The following is a 15,537-nucleotide window of genomic DNA, read 5'->3' as shown; positions in this document are numbered from 1 at the left end:
TACCACAGAGGGGAAGGAGGAGGGAAAACCTGACTGCAGATGCATACCTATCGGACATCTACATTTATGGTAGGTACAAAACTGTACTATGTCCTTCAAGGATGCATCTGCAGTCATCACATATGGGTAGAATACCATAGCCAATCTGGGGGTGGAGGATCTATGTATAGGATGGTGTAGCTAAAATGCCCTGCAGGACTGCCGTAGCAAAGCCTGCTCTGGATCTGGAATATAAAGGTAAATTGTAATGCTTGGAAAATGTATGCACGGAGCTCCATGTAGCAGCTTCTAAAATGTCCTTGGTAGCCACCCCTCTTAAGAAGGCTGTGGAGGTGGCTGTGGCTCTCGTGGAATGAGGTCTAATGTTAGCTGGCACAGCTTTTCCATGAAAGGAGTAACAAAAATGAATGCAATTCCCTATCCATTTTGAGATTGTCTGTTTGGAAATTGCTTTTCCTTGTGCACTAGCAGCATATGCTACCAACAGCTGGTCAGTTTTTCTGTAACTTTTAGTTCTGTCCAAGTAGTAGCGCAACTGTCTGTGTATGTCCAGGGTGTGCAGAAGTTTCTCCCCTTTGTTTTGTGGATTCGGAAAGAAGGTAGGCAAATGAATAGCTTGGTTTAATAAGACCCTGGATACCACCTTTGGCATAAATGTAGGATTGGTTCTCAATGAGACTCTGTCCTGATGAAAAATAGTAAATGGCTGTACTGCCATGAGGGCCTGTAACTCAGATACTCTTCTTGCTGAGGTTATGGCCAGAAGGAAGGCAGTCTTCCAAGACAAGAACTGTAGCTCTGCAAATGCTGCTGGTTCAAAGGGAGGCAGTGTTAGTTTTTCCAACACGAAGTTAAGGTCCCAAGTAGGCAGTGGTGGTGTCCTTGGAGGCTTGATGTTTTCAATCCCTCTTAGAAACTGCCTTAGGAGAGGATGTGAGAAGACAGGTGGATCAGTATTGTACTCTGCTGAAATTGCTGAAGCATGAATTTTAATGGAAGAGTATGACAGACCATTGTGGAACATTTCTGCCAAGTATTCCAGGATACGTGCCATGTTCATCACTGTCACATCTAGGCCCTTTGTGGTGTTCCAAATGAGAAATCTTTTCCATTTTGCTGAATATGCCTTTCTTGTGGAAGGCCGGCGAGCTTCCATAATAATATCCTTCACTCTGGGATAGCCTATCCTGAGGAGGAATCAAGGTATTTTCCAGGCTGTTAGTTGCAAGGTTTTCAGGTTGGAATGCAGAGTTTTGTAATTGTGCTGTGTCAGGAGCAGTGGCCATTGAGGAAGAGGCCATGGTTTTGTGCGTGACATGCTCTTTAACAGTGGGTACCCAGTGCTGTCTTGGCCAGTCCGGAGCTATCAGAATCACTTTTGACTGCTCTGTCCTGATCTTCAGTAAGATCTTGGTCATTAATGGGAGAGGTGGAAATGCATACACTGTTAGAGTTCTCCAGCTGAAAGAGAGGGCGTCCACTTTCCATGCTTGTGGGTGGTATGTCCTTGAGCAGAATTTCTTCAGCTGATGATTGTGGGGGGAGGCAAAAAGATCTATGTCCGGCCTGCCCCATGATTGAGTTATCTGTAGAAAGATGTCTGGGTGCAGCATCCATTCGTGTGCATCCATGATATTTCTGCTTAAGCTGTCCGCCAGTATATTGTCTTTCCCTGGCACAAATTGAGATTGCAGCTCTATGTTGAGTTTCAAGGAAAGTTCCCATAGATTCATTGCCAGTCTGCAAAGAGGATATGAATGGGTGCCTCCTTGCTTGTTTATGTACCACATAACTGTGGTGTTGTCTGTCCTTATTAGTAGGTGGCCTTGATGCAGAAAAGGTTTGAAGGCTTCACTGCATGTATCACTGCCAGAAGTTCCTTGTGGTTTATGTGCATGCGTAGCTCTTTTGTGACCATAGACCTTGAATGCATCTGCCCTCCATGTGCGCTCCCCATCCGTGGTCTGAAGCGTCCGTTGTAATGGTTTGGCTGGCTATTGGTTTGCTGAAGGGCAGACCCCTGTTTGACTGGCTTGCTTGAGCCCACCACAAAAATTCCCTTTGAAGGCATGGGATGAGTGGTATCAAAGTTTCCAAGCTGTGACTGTGCTGAGACCATAAACTCCTTAGGTACCATTGTAGTTTCCTCATATGCAGCCTTGCTTGTGAAATCAGAAGGATGCAAGAAGCCATGTAACCCAGGGCCTGCAGTATTTTCCTTGCAGTCAGCTGAGTTTTTCTTGTCAGACGTTTGAAGTAATCTGGTAGTTGACTTTGTTTTTCTTCTGTGAGGAAAGCCATTTGGGTGGTTGTATCTAGATTCGTACCCAGAAAGGTTATTCTTTGAGATGGAACAAGTCTTGATTTGTGAATGTTGACTGTATATCCCAGGGCCTGAAGTAGGTGAATGGCATAATTCAAATGTTTTACCAAAGTTTGTTGGCTGCCCGCTTGTATAAGGCAGTCGTCCAGATATGGGTATATTTGAACCCCCTGAAGTCTGCAGTGTGCAATTACTGATGCCAGGCATTTCGTGAATACTCTGGGTGTAGTAGATAAGCCAAAGGGCAATGTTGAGAATTGATAATGCTCTGAACCTGCAAGAAATCTGAGGTGTCTTCTGCAACTTTGTCTGATAGGGACATGCAGGTATGCCTCCTTGAGGTCTAGAGTTACCAGCCAAGACCCCTTGCCCAGCATGGGAAGGAGCTGCTGTAGAGTCAGCATTTTGAACTTTGGTACAATGAGATAAGTATTCAGTGCGGACAAGTCGAGAATAGGCCTCCATTGTTTTTCTTTTCTTGGCACAAGGAAAAGTCTGGAATAAAATCCTTGGCCTTGTTCTGAGAGAGGAACCTTTTCTATAGCTTTCATTTGCATTAAGCTGGAGATTTGTTTCAAAGCCTCTGCCCTTTGATTCGGTGGCACGTCTGGCATGCCTTTTTTTTTGGTAATGTGTGAAAATGGAACCTGTATCCTTTGTCTATTATTTGTAGTGTCCATTTGTCCCTTGTAATACTGTGCCAATTTTCTGAGAATAAAGAAAGCTTTCCGCCCAAGGGTGCTTCCAACTGAGCCCTGGTTGGCGGTGTCAAAGTAAAGTCATTGAGCCTGTCCTTGTGCAGCAGTTGTAGGTCCTGCATTACCTCTCTGGTTGGGAGGCTGCCATTGACACCCTCTGTAGGAGCCTCTAGCTTGCCCTCTACCTCTGGCACGCCTGTTCTTGCCTCTCTGAAACCTCTCTGTGTCTGGAAAGGACCAATTTTTGGAAGGCCAATTCCTGCTAAATCTTGGTGGTTGGACTTGGAGAAAATCTTTGACAGTTTGTACCGATTTTGCCTTTTCTTCAACTTTCTTTAGGACCTCCTGAGCCGTGGAGCCAAATAACTTTTGCTTTTCCAGTGGAGCATCCAGAAGCTTTGCTTTGACATGGTCTGGCAGAGATTGTTCCTTCAGCCAAGCATGCCTACGTATGACTGCGCCAGTCATAGCTGACCTACATGAAGCTTCCAATGCATCATAACCACATTGCAAGAAATGGTTGCTAACCTGTTGGGAGTTATGTACCAGATCCTGAAGTGATTTGCGATCTAGGGGTTCAGGTGAAGACAGTTTTTTATGCAATTCATCTAACAAATACTCTTGGTACTGTATCATATGAAATTGACAATTCAATGCCCTCATAGAAAGAGTAGCAGAAGTATACACTTTTTTACCCCATCTCTCTAAAGCTCTAGACTCCCTTTCAGAGGGGAGAGGATTTTTAGTAGTGGCAGCTGCAACCCCTTTAGGGCCCGGGAAAATAGTTTCTGGATCAGCAGAGTGGGCCTTGTAAAGGTGAAGATGTGAGTCCGGGACCCTGCAGTACCTATCGGGTTTGACAGGAGCCAGAGGAAGAGAATCAGGGGTTGTGCTAGACTCAGAGTACACATCATCAATGACATTTAAAACAGGAGGAATAGCCAAAGGTCTATGCTGAGGCAAATGCACGAAAGTCCTTAATCTCTTCCTGGAATCAGAGAATTCCTGGCCCTGCCACTGGAAATGCTCTCTCATAGTGTGGAGTGTCTCCCCAAAGGAAAACTCTTCAGGAGGGGAGGCCGAAGGAATGGATTCCTCTGCATCAGAATCCTCGTAGGTTGAAAAAGCCTCCTCCTGGTGGTCCGAGAGAGTAGAACCATCTGAGGCCTCATCTGAGGAGTGGGGATCAGAGGGCTCAACCCTGGGCCTTTTGTCTGGAGGAGGTTGAGAGCCCCTGTCCGGATGAAGTTGACAGCCCCTAATTAAGGAGATAAGGTCCTCTGCTAAGCTTAGAATCTGTGAACCTGTAGTGGGTCCCTGAGGGATAACCTTGGGAGGCAAAGCTTTGGATAGTTTAGCAGCTTTAGCCCTAGAGAATGCCTTAATGGACATGGATGCAGGAGGCCTGGCTGCACCACGTGCTGGTGTAGTTTTGTCTAAAGGTATGGTGTCGGAAGGTTCCAGGACACCAGTTTATGTAGGAAATTCAATAACCGATTCAGCCGAGGCCTCCGGGACCGAGGTAGTCGGCTGAGCGGTTTCGGTGGTAGGAAGTACCAAGGACTCTGTTTCAGCCGAGACAGAGACACTCGCGGTAGGCCTGGCCGTGGTTTCAGCCGAGACCGCGACCCGCGTGTGTCGGTCCTTGTCCTTCCGTTTCTTAATCAAATGTGAAATTGGAGTCTCCGACAGCATATTGTACGAAAAACTAGCCCCAAAAAATTCCTCTGCAAACTCCGCCCGACGTCTAAGAGTGCGTCGGTTGAAGGAAGCACAGGCTGAACAGGCCGAGACGTCGTGGTCTGGGCCTAGGCAGGGGAGGCAGTTAAGAGTGGAAATCCTTATGAGGTATTTGTTTCTCACAAGTTAAACAATTATTAACTTTATCTGACATCAACTGAGGCAAGAAAGAGTCCCCAACGGGGTACTTAGCTTTTTGAAGTCTTCGGTAGCTGAATTACAGGAGCTGGCCGACCGGCACTTGCGAACTGCTTCTGCTTCGGGCACCACGCGGCAAGATAGACTGAGGAAGATGGCGTCGGCTGACTCTTTTATACCCCAGGCGCTCTGACGTCGGGGAAAGGGCGACATCAGCCGACGCCGGACCCAGACTTTGGAATCCGGCCGACCGAAGGGCTGCCTGAGGCAGGACAACCCATATGTGATGACTGCAGATGCATCCTTGAAGGACATCAGTACTATTTCTATAATGCAAGAGTACAACAACATATCAAAGAAAATGACACAGACACACTCCAGGAATTATACCTTTATTAAAGACTTAAAACACTTTTCTAGAGGCTCTCTCATTTATTTTATATAACAGTACATGCAGAATAATTATTAGAGAATTATTATACCTTTATTTATTGTGTTAAAACACTTTTTTCAGACTCTCTCATTTATTTTACATAACAGTACAAGCAGAATAATTACTAACCTGCCTGGTGGTGCAGCCTTAGCAGCCTATCTGCATAGGCTTGCTGATTCGCAGCATGGACAGCTGCAGCTGTGAAGTAAATGAAGTGATATTGAGACATATCTAGCCATAGTATACACTAGAATAGCAATTCTTACATACTTAATTCCATGGTTACTTACTCAGTAGTGGGGCATTTTCCAACCCATGGGCCTCCTGGATCCACTGGTCCAGTCGATCTGCCTTGCGTCTCTTCAGGTCTGCGTGGTGGTGTCTGACCTGCTCACCAGTCCGAGGGACACCTGTGGCACTGGTGAGTTCATGGGCTAGACTGTACCAGGCTTCCGCTTTGTATTGGGTGCCCTGGTACTGGCCTCGCAGGAGTCTATCCTCATGATTATGAACAAGGAGCCAAACCATTACTTTTGACTCCTCAATGCCCCAACGTTGCGCTCGAAAACGAGAGCCCTCTCCAGCACCGGCCATTGCTGCCTGCAGATGGGAGCTACAACCAGTTATGGCAAGTATTCCCGTGTATGGAGCTTAAATATGCATCATTTCCCACACTTATTTGTGATTGGCCAGTTTTGAAAAAACTCAGCTGAAGGCACACCTGCTTTGCAATGGGTAAACTTCCATTGATATGTATGTTTGTGTTGAAAGTGCATGCTTATGAAAAGCTGTCATGGCTTAGTGGTTCAGTACTGTGATTATGGTGCACAGTATCCCGGGTTCGAGGCCTGTCACTGCTTTTTATTTTACTACTGGCCAGACCAGCTAGGAGGTGTGGCTGTGTTTTACCGACTTTGCTCAACTTTGCCCGACGTTGAGCTGGTTAGTGCGGAGCGCAACTCCGCGTAAACAGCTTGTGCTAGTTGGCGCGATGCGCAGCTATGCGCAAAACCATCGCGTTTACACTTAAATATGCTTAATACTGGTAAACTTTGCTTAGCAGTGCTTCACGTTGCTTTAGATACGTTACTTATGCATCCATCAGTATGCATAACCATTTCACCTTCTTTTATATATGTGTATATAGATATATATATATATATATATATATATACATACATACATACATAAAAATTTGTTCACTACTACATAGGCCATTTCAATGCTTTTTACTAAAATTTAAATGATAAATGTCAGGAATTATTTTTAAATACAGATTTCCAACAGAAAATAGAAAGGGGAGTGGTGGGACTCAAACCGGGAATGCCTCCTCTTTGTGCGAAGGCTCTACCACTACGCTATTGCTATTTTGCTTAATTTGCATATAAGTTTCTTATTATCCTCTTCGATGTCTAAACTGCTAACTGCAGCTAAGCAATGGGCAAACCCACGCAAATACCGGCAGCTATATCGGGAATAATAAAAAAAAAATAAAAGTTTTACATTTTATAATTGTACAGGGGTTTAGAATGTCGGGGAGTGTAGTGTTGGGTATGTACACATTTGAGTGGACTCGCTCATGTAAGTTGACATTTCCCATTTGAGAGACTTGCAGGGACGTGGATTTTTGGACTGCTCGGCAGTCTGACACGCCCCCTGCACTCGTGCACGCTCTGTGTTAGCCTTAGAATTGAGGCAACGCGCCCTCATTAATATGCATGGCGCGCTGCTGTCTTACTGTTAGACTGGCGTTTCCATGTAAGACTAATCTAGTCTTACACGGAGGATTAGTGAATCCTGGGGATTGCTTGATTCAATTTAGAGGGCATAAATGTTCTGTAATAATTAGGAAGGACTGGCAAAACAAAACGACCGTACTCTGTGACAAAATATGTAGCATTTTCCATCATGTTTCCTTCAGTGTCCTGTGCACCATCATTACAAACATTAACTTCATCACTATTATTTATTATTTGCTGACAGCTCCTTTAGCATCTTCAGGGATATGTTTACTCTCATTTTTCTGCAAGTGGTTTACCTGACAATTGTCTGTGGTCAGATGGAGGTCCAGGCACATCCAGCCAAAATTCCATGGACCCTGGAGAAGTTCCGCATCTGATGAAGTCATGTACTGAGTGACGAAAAACACTTGTGAGTGTTTGTCAGCGTTTTATGGTCTTACTTTACAGTGTTGCCTGCTATTAAATGTATTTTGAACTGTCCGGAATCTCCTGGCCTAGGCATTTTCTTTGGATTATTTGTCAATATATTACACATAACACATTCATCCATCCACTGTCTGGAAAGAGCTAATCGTTGAAACAATATGCTGACTGTTTGACCAGCAATATTATATATTTAGCTGACTGTATGCAATGTTGTTCGTTTTATGTCTGTAAAACGAATTGTAGATTGAAAGACAGGGTGTGTTACAATATATGTCAGCTATACATACAGCCAATATACATAATGCCCTGTATCAGCATGTAAAGCAGTACCCTTGGGCATGTATTTTCTTTTATGGTTTTGCAGGTTACTCATCCAACCAGGAGTGGAGGGGGGGGTGATTTGAGAAACAGAATGCAGTGAAACTAGATGGATAATCAATCAGGGTGCTGACAGAGCACCTGGTCTGAATGGCATAATTCCAATCGAGCCTTTTTTAAAAAAGAGGAGGGCTTTTACTGAGTCTTTGATTGGCTGTTATGTATTTTAAAAGGTGTTCTTAACTTTTGTATGTTGTCTGAAGAAGGGTTTTTTAAACCTGAAAGTGCTAACCTACTGCATTTTATTAAACTACTTTTTTTTTATCAGCCTGGTGGTCGGGATCGTTGTTTTTTACCACTGTAGACATGTGATGATCAAACAATAGATTACTATCTATGTTTGTCCCTAAGTCCCTGACTACTGGGTCAACTGTAAGGGGTGTGTTGTCAATATGCTAGGTACAAGGGATGGATGACTTCCCAAAGGATACTAGTATGCATTTCTTGGCATTTAGTTTTAATCCAATGCTCTGACACCAGTTGTTTGTCTGTGTCAGCCCCTCCTGGAAAACATTTGCGTCAGTGTGAGATTCAATGACAGTTCCTAATTTGCAATAATTTGCAAATTTAGTTAGCCACAGACGACTGAAATAGGCCTTGCCTTCTGAGAAGTAAATGCCAAAAAGGAGCAGCCCAAGGACTGATCCCTGAGGGACTCCACTTGTGACTGGTCTCTTTGTAGAGGTGGACTCCCCAATTGTAACTTCCTGGGTCCTGTCTGTGAGCCAGTTGGCTATCCACTGGGTGACATACGGGTTTGTGACGAACCTCTTCAATTTGTCAATAATGCCCGAGTGGGGTACTGTGTTAAATGCCTTGGCCAGGTCAAGGCAGGCAGTGTGAACAATTTTGCCCTCATACACTGCTTTGTTGACCTTCTCAAAGAAGTCCACCAGGTTGAGTAGGCATGATCTGCCCTTGACGAAACCAAACTGGGTTCGGTCCCAGTGTCTGGAGGTTTACTATATCTCTATTGATTATCTCCATGATAATTCTTTCCATGGCTTTACATACAAGACTAGTCAGACTTATGGGTCTGTAGTTTCCAGGGTCGGTAGATGGTCCACCTTTGTGCAGAGGGATGACTGTTGCCTTTCTGCATTCATGAGGCATGTAGCCTGTTTAGAGGCTACAGTTAAATAGCAATTCTAGAGGCCCTGGTAGGTCATATTTCATGCTATTTAGAAGGCATCCTGGGATATTGTCTGGACCCACTGATGCAGTGTTCTTGGTCTTAGAGAGAGCATTAAAGACCTGTTCCCTAGTGATAGTAGGGGGAGTTATATTTGATATATCCTTTGGGAAGGTTGAGGGGGAGAGAGGAGTAAAGTTGGAGTTGAATTTATCAACCAGGAGGTTTGCTATCTTCTGGCTCAGTAAAGGTGGCTCCATTTACAATGAGCTCTGCAGACAATTGTGTACTGCCTTTGAGGTTGCGGGCATAGCTAAAGAATACTTTGTGGTTTTCCTTGGCCTGGGAGGCCATACCTGCTTCAAATTCGGCTTTGGTACACTTTACTTGTCCTCTGAGTTGTTTGTTTAGTTTGAAGAGAGTGCTTTTATCCTACTGGGTGCTGCACCTCCTAATTTTGAACATTATTTTCTTCCTCTTGTTATATAGCTGACTGATTTTGTAATTTCACCAGGGTGGCTTGTTTTTGAGTTAATTCTGTACTTCTTCCTGGTGGGTACAGCTGCCTCTATACAGCTACTAACATGTTTGTACAGGGTTTTTGTGAACAGTTCTGCATAGGCAGAAGTGTTCTCGGGTTTATGGGGGCTTAAAATGTTGCCAGGTTCTCGTTTAATAGCAGGAGGTTAGCCTTAGAACAGTCCCTGATTATTCAAGGTTTAGCTGGGGGTCCAGGTTTTATTTTTACTTCACAGGAGACCATTTTGTGGTCTGACCTTACCAGGGAAGGCATTACAGTAGGGGGTGTGCAGCAGTCTCCCATATTAGTGAGGACCAGCATCCAGTATGGTTGTACCCCTGGATGGTGTATTGACTAACTGATGCAGGAAGTTTGTATTTACAAAATCCAGGAATCTCTGTGTATGCACGTATGGTGTTGTACAGGATTCCCAGTTAATAGTGGGGTATTTAAAGTCACCCATGAATATGGTATTGGGTTGGATGGTTAGTGTTTGTAATAAGTTTAAATACATGGTATGGGTTTCCTGGGTCATAAAGGAGGACCTATAGCTTGCAAGGAAGTGGTACTGGATTTTATCTATGGTGATTTGAACATGCTGCAGCTCAAGTGCATTGACCTGTTTGACCAGCTTTGAAGTATATTTATTTTTGATGTAAATAGAGACAACACCACCTTTAGTCCCTGCCTGTGAAGTAAGTGGCCAAAATGTGTGGAAGGGATTATAACCTTGCACTGGTTGGTGTACTCTCCACGGCTTTAAACCATATCTCAGTGATTGCACAGACATCAGCATTCTCTAAGGTAAAGAGGGCTTCTAGGGAGTGGAGTTTTTTTTTGTTTAAACTCCTAGCATTGAGCAGTAATACCTTTAGATTTTCTTGATTTGCTATGTCGGAAGTATGTTCAGTTTGCCATTGCCAAAAAAGGCAGTATGGGGGAAGACAATGCTTTAGCTAGTATTCGAAAGCCTAGAGGAGAGAGGTTCAGATCATCCCTCGCACATCAGCGTGGTCTGTTGATTATCTTCTTCCATGGTGACAAATATTGCACCCCCTTAAGAATGACACCAGAAACTAAGCCAAATTATTAAAGTCAAACATCTTTTTGTTCGTATTGTGGCATCACCCCTGGAGAAGGTAAAATGCTGCTCAATGCTAGGCTCATATCAGCCTGAGACACATATTCCAAGAGCTCCATGATGTCTCTATTCATATAGTCTACGGAGGTATGTCTCAGGTCATTTACTCCCACATGGACTATGACTGAGTCATATTGGTAATTGTGGTCCAATGACCTGAGTGCATGCATAATGTGCCAGATCCTAGCCCCTGATAAGCAACTGACCGTAACTTTCTCCTTACTCATCCTGGTGAGAGGGATGTCATTGTGTCTCACGATGGAGTCTCCAATAACTAGAATGTTGGATTGTGTGGTGACTTCGCTTATAGGCTTAGAAGTAGAGGCTCCATGAGATCTAGCGCTATGTGTTGATGTGGGTGCTGTTTTCAAAGAGTGCATTTGGGGCTGTTGAGTGGATTTGTTAAGTGTACTTTGTCTACGAGGTCTTTGTGGTTTAGGAAGGTTACATACAAGTGCCTTACCATATGTGGGTGTGTATGTCTGCTTTGAATTGTGTGTGATGGGTGCAGCGTGTGTACTACTGACAACCTTGACATTCTGAGTACTTTTATGTGGCAGCTTTGCCTCCAGTGACATTGTGTAAATACATCTCTTACATACCACATCAGTTTGTTTGAGAATTAACTGGTTGCCAGTAAACATGAGGCAATTTCTACATTGCCTCAGGATGCCCATATCCTCCAATCCAGTAACGGAGATAGTAGGAAAGTTTGTATTCATGGCAAAAGACCCTTTTTTATTGATTAGACAGTTGGAGTGAGAAAATCCATCACTGTCAGGGGTATCCGGTTTGCAACTCTGTGGACAGTGCTTGCAAACCAACTGTCCTGTATGCAACTAGGTATTGGAGAAAATTCAGTTGTGATCTTGCAGGAAAAATGTCACTTAAGGTGTCTGAGTCTGTACACAGCACTGCCAAACACTTAAGAAGAAACTAATACGTAGACCCTGAAAATTTAAGGATGAAGTATTTAGGCAGATATTCTGAAGTTAGAAACAAATCAAGAAGTACTTACTGAAAACAAAGAATTAGCTTGTCAAGAATGATTTATTTATTTAACACTTGTTTATTGGGAAGGTCCGACTTGGGGTGAAGCCAATTTTTAGTGGAGGTCAGGGGAGAAATGCTCCAGACGCATGTCTTTGTAATGTGGGAGGAAACTGAAGTACCTACACGAACATAGGGAGGACATGCAGACTCCGCACAGAAGGCACTCCAGCTGAGAACCGAACCGAGAACTTCTTGCTGTGAGGCAACAAAGCTACTGCTGCACCACTGCACCGTCCATGATGAAAAGAGGGAAGTCGTATGAATGCCTACTGGCTGGCTACTAGTAATGCTGGTCTCACCACAGCTTCACTCTGTTGGGATACAATGCTCCTTTGCTTCTTCTCTCCCCAGAAGCAAAATGTTAGCATTAGCACTAATCTCAAAGAAGAACCAGGTCACAGCCTTTTTGGTGATCCATAGTCTTGTCCCAGATGATGCAAGGGTCTGTAGGTTGTAGCATTTTTCTGGTAGATGCTTCGAATAGCAACCAAACAAATCAAGTATGTTAAGTACAGACACTCACTCTCCAACCAGAAACAGTCAGGAATCAAAGCACTCTGTTCCTTCTCTCACCAGGATCAGAATATAAGCACAGATTTCAAGCTGTCACCTATACAACAGTTATTAGGCTTTCTGGTGATCAGCAGTCTCCAGGAAATAATGCCATTGTACCCCTTCGCTCACCAGGAGAAAAGAGAAGCAATAATCCCAAAATTACTACTAAGAGGCAGAATGTGGCCTCTCCAATAACTGGTGGTCTTGCAATAGATGCTTAAAGGTAAGATGAAAAAAATGGTTTATCCTAAACACTGCAGTCTGCACTAAGCAGTTAATTATGAAAGTGGGTAACTTAAGTTTTAGCTAAGTGGAGAGCCACTATTTTAAAAGAACAAGATAGATTGAAAGGGAGTGGGCACTTTTGTATTCTGGTACTATGGAATACAACAGGATAGCCAATATATTTAAATAGTTGAAGGGGAGTGATTTCACAAAATGATACTCGCACCAGCCAGTGAAAGGAGAGAGGGAACAAGATATATGGTCAAATTAACATAAGGGTAGGCAACTAGAAAGACAGTGGTGTTAAGAACACAGCAGTAACAGGGTGAGAGGGTGGAGAATAAAATCTGTCTGACTCACAAGAGACAGAGTTGTGGTCTCATCAAATTTTAATATGCAATTAAAAGCAGAACAAAAGTAAAACAGTGTAAAGAAAACAAATCAGAGTATACAAAATAGATAAAGGAATACAAAATAGATAAAGGAATAAAGTAATACAAAATACAAGAATATAAAAAGCAAACTAACCTTTCCCCCACAGCAAATTGTGGCAGAGTCTGGGTGAGCTTTTCCAGCAAAACTTTCAAATGTTTTACTTTACCCCTTAAACAGAATGTTTAGTTCCTAGCTCCACCCCCTCCGTTCACAGATGATTAACCTTAACTGACCTGTTCTAACTTCTGTGTGACTCCTTAATTGACCTGTTCTAATTTCTGTCTGACTCACAAGAGAGACAGCTGTGATCTCTTGGTTTTAATATGCAATTTAAAGCAGAGTACAAGTAAAAAACTGTAAAGAAAACAAATCACAGTATACAGAGTAGAAAAATGCAATAAAGTAATACAAAATACAAGAAATAAAAAGCAAACTAACCTTTCCCTCACAGCAAACTGTGACAGTCTGGGTGACCTTCTCCAGTTAAAAGTCCATATGTTTTCATATTCCAAAGGATCTTGGAAGAGTGTATTTAACCTGCTCAAGCAAGTGCAAATTCACATACAATTGTGACAGGCAGGAACCATGTGTCTGGTGACAGGGTTCTGGTATTCAAAAATGTCATGAAGCCATGTTGACTAAGGGTGCCATCTTGGACTGATTCCACTAAGCTTCAAATGTCTGCCTAAAGCTGAAAGCCTGGACTATGACTCTTCATGTGGGAATCACCAGCAGCCATTCCACTATCTGAGCTACTGAACCCTCTTGAACTTCGAAGACAATAAGAGAGAACAGTGACTCATCACTAGTATTAGTAGCCCAGAATGGAGTCACTCAAGAGGCCACTTTCATGGGAAGTAGCCAGTCATAAAAATGCACTGGCTGACCAAAAACAGGAATGGAAAAACCTACATGCCAGGATGCAATCCCTCAACGGGGGGAGGCATGAATGTACCTCTTCTATTAACTTAATCTGCTGAACAGGAAGACAGGAAGCAGAATGAGTTCTCATCAGTCAATCTACCAGCAAGAAGTGCTCACTCCTGATAGCCTGAGTAACAGAATGCTCAAGAAGCATACTTAGTGGCTATACAGGGCTCGAGTAAATGAGAACAAATATTTAAAAAGTGCATTTCTGCAGAAGTGGCAAGCATGCAGGAGTTGAGTCTCACTTTTCCTCTGAGAAGCTGTAAGCTCTGATACCTCCCTACAAACATACAATGCAAAAAGGAAGAAATCACTGAAATGAACTACAGCATAAGAGCAACTGCACCCTTAAGCAGTTATGCTCCAGCAACAGTATGTGGGCAATCTCATATCGAGCAACTGACAGTAAGCCACCAGAATTAAGACAAAAAATACTTTCTGCATAACATGCCACAGAGAAAGAGAAAGGAAAAGACTAATACACAATGAAGGGCTGACTATGACCATTATCGTAATGAAACAGTCTCATAGGTTCACAGGTAAGTACTAGACTATCGGCTCTAGGGCCTATACAAGCCTAGCCAAAAAGGTACCCAGGCTTTCGCCACCCAAGAAAATGATTTTCCTGTGCCCCTGTTGAGCAAAGCCGCAGAGGTGATCCCCGGGGTGAATTTCCTATTTCCCATCCAATCAAGATTTTTCTTAAAGAGTGCTAATGAGGAGCTTTGTTTGATATAGACAGGTAGTTTGTTCCAGAGTATGGGAAGTCTCTCGGATAAGAATTTCTCTCTCTCCAGCATGTTCTGTTTATTGTGGTGACAAGGTTTAGGTCCCTAGAGCATGTAGCTCGGAGGAATTGGGATTTCTTTAAATGGAGCATGTCCAACAGCTCTGGGTTTGGCATAGCTTTGTATGTTAGGCAGAGATCACCTCTGAGTAGGCAATATGCGATGAAGTAAAGCTGGAGTTTTTTGAGGCAGTCTGCGTAGGGCATCTGTTTAAAGCCAGTAATCCTCTTTGTGAGGTACTTCTGCGGCCTTTCCAGTTGTTGTAGATGTCTTGTGAGGTACATACCAAAAGGGGCGTTGTACTCTATAATAGGTCTAATGTGTGATGAGTAGAGGGGAACAATGACCTCTTTTTCTCCTGGATGAGAAACCTTTTGAGATGAGGTGTGCCAAGTAGAAGGATTTCCTGACTACTGTGGCAATGTGATAAACAAAGGAGAGATTACTGTCCACCTGTGTCCCAAGGTCTCTTATCACACTTTCAGTGTTAAGTAGACTACCACCTATGTGGTAGCTCATGGGTACGGAGTTTTTACCAAAGGGGATGACAATGCATTTTTTGGCATTGAGCTTGAGGCCATGGCCTTGACACCAGGCATCTGTCTCAGTATGGCCCTTTTGTAGGATGTCCACATTGTTAGGAGTTTCAATTATGGCTCCTAGTCTGCAGTCATCTGCAAACTTCGTTAGCCAAAGACCTTCTGTGTTAGCCTGTACTTCAGAAAAGTAGATACCAAACAGGAGAGGACCCAGGACTGAACCCTGTGGTACTCCACTTGTCACTGGTCTGAAGTCAGATTTGGAGTCTGCTACTTTCACAGTGTGGGTTCCGTCAGTGAGCCAGTTGGCAACCCATCTTGTGACATAGGGATTTATACCTAGT

The 15,537-nt window shown here is 43.6% G+C and overlaps 1 protein-coding gene across 2 annotated transcripts in view; it reads right to left on the bottom strand.

Annotated features, from left to right (window-relative positions):
* RPAP3 (RNA polymerase II associated protein 3) overlaps window positions 1-15,537 on the bottom strand; it is a 1,123,208-nt gene that overhangs the window by 638,369 nt on the left and 469,302 nt on the right. The window lies entirely within an intron of this gene.

This window comes from Protopterus annectens, chromosome 7.part1 (genome assembly GCF_019279795.1).
Source record: "Protopterus annectens isolate FY-2018-M chromosome 7.part1, PAN1.0, whole genome shotgun sequence".
In the NCBI taxonomy this organism is placed as follows: Eukaryota; Metazoa; Chordata; order Ceratodontiformes; family Protopteridae; genus Protopterus; species Protopterus annectens.
This window is presented reverse-complemented; position numbering and strand designations above follow the sequence as displayed.